Consider the following 2,286-nt stretch of genomic DNA (forward strand, 5'->3'; position numbering starts at 1 on the left):
TTCCCCAGGATTGAGGTAAGACTGACGGGCCTATAGCTGCCTGGATCCCCCCTCACACTGCCATACACACACCTATCCCACACACCTCAACCACTCTCCAGACACGCCACAACCCCCACAGCCACCCTCCCCCCACACACTCGCACCTTCCCACAAGCCCCACACCCACCTACACCTATTGCCCCACAGAAACCTCCCCGACGCACACCCACACCCTCCCTGACACCCAAAGCCCCTCCACCATATACAAAAATAAGCCTTCATTTTAAGCTATTATAAAATCACCTCTACGTACACTACACAAACATGTAAATCAAGACAAAAATATTTTTTGAAATCAAATTAATGAATGTTGTAGATGTCTGCTTTTTAGAATATCTATAATAATAATAGGCTTATTCTGTCTGTCTAGAGCACTCCGATTGGTTGTCTTGACAGCCAATCACAATGCTTACTGAAACAACCAGCGTGCATAAAACAGACAGAATAAATGAGTTGTTATTATCAAACCTGAGGCATTTCAAACAGATATGCAGACAAGTCAGAGCTAGAATGAAGCACCAAGGCCCCCAACCGTGGAGTGGGCAGGTTCCACCAAAGAGTAATTAATAAATAAATAAATAAATAAATAAATAAGCAGCAGTGAAGGGCCCAATTCTTGTTTTTTTCTCCTGGAGCCTGCCCACTTCTCCCGTGACCCACGGCTGAGCTGACAATGCACAGGGCCCTGAGCTACAGGGGGCCCCGGTGCTTGCCTCCGTGGCAACCGTGTCCCCCAGAACCACCCATTCAGGGTTCCAGCAGGTGAGTGCTGCCAAGGGGGTACTGCCACCATGGAGAGAAGCACTAGGGTCCCCCGCAGTTCAGGGGCTGTGAAGCCCACTGGCAGCTCACTCCCTGGCCTCAGATGGGGGGGAGGGGGGGGAAAGAGATCAGGCCCCACGCTGCTCCCCCCCCTCCCCAGCAGAGCCTACCACACAAGCCGCCGCCAGGTCATGCAGGCCTAGAGCTGAGGGGGCGCTTGGTGCTTCCCTCTGCAGCAGTGGTGCTGCCTGGGGCTACCTGGGCAGGGTGCTAGCTGCACGGGTGCAGCCCCAGCTCACAGGCATCACCCACTGGATCCAACGGTGCACGGGGTGCTGGAGGCCAGGGAAAGCTTGGGCTTGGCGGGCTTCCAGTGCTCCATGCACTGTCCCCACCACCTTCACACTGCCTAGGACCACCCAAGGACAAGCTGGTTGTCCTGGGAAGGCAGCAGGAGTGGCTGGATGTGCTGACAGCCAGAGAAGGCAGCAGAGACAATGCATGGGGTGCTGGAAGCGCACCAAGCCCGAGCTTTCTTGAGTATATTTGGGCTTCCAGTGCCCCATGCACCATCCCCACCACCTTCTCCAGATAGGGCCCTTGTACACGTGAGGAATATCGCTGTAATTTGTTACGTAGCAAACTAAAATACATGGGATGTGTAAAACACATGGGATGGGATGCGCTACGTAAAAAGCCATTAAAATCTAAATATGCCACCAAACATGTACACGGTTACAAAATTTAATTATAACATGGCACTGAACATGTACACTGTTACAAAATTAAATCATTAAAAAGGGCAATTAAACCACTAAAAAGGGGCAAATTCCTCACATGTACAAGGGCTCTTTTATTCTATGACTATGAACAAGTTACAAGGTCAGATTTTTGACAAAGTATGTATTTATATTCCTACGCCTGTGTTTACACATGGACAGCTTCACATAGCCTTTTTGAGAGTGAGAAGTTTTTATTCCGTTAAAGTATTCATAGAGTCACAGTTATTAGGGGCTGGAAGGGACCCTATACATTTGGCAAAGGATAACTAAAAATCCTGTATTTACTTTTGCAATAAAAAAAATAATAATAATAATGAATCACAAATGTTTTGCAGGTTTCAGCTAGTAATTTGGTATTTTTCTAGCTCTGAGATGGCAAACCCCCTTGCTGAAAGGAGTACTTCTGGGGGCAAGGGGAGGGAACTCTCGTGGCAAAGATGAAGAGTTAGGGGGTGGGACTTCAGGTCCCAAGACGGTAACCAGGGGGTAGAGCTACCCATGCAGCCCTCAACAAGTAGCCAAAACTCAGTAAGTGGCCCTCCAGCCAAAATAATTGCCCACACTTGGTAAACACCCACCTCCAGACACTTCAATCTGCCAACTACTAAAGTTGACTCATTACACTTCCAAACGTTTTTATGCTTTCTCCACTCCACTCCCAAAACTTGAAAGGAATTCACATAAACATCTGCAAAGTCCC

This window comes from Gavialis gangeticus, unplaced genomic scaffold (genome assembly GCF_001723915.1).
Source record: "Gavialis gangeticus isolate Ggan-Ray unplaced genomic scaffold, GavGan_comp1, whole genome shotgun sequence".
Lineage (NCBI taxonomy): Eukaryota > Metazoa > Chordata > Crocodylia > Gavialidae > Gavialis > Gavialis gangeticus.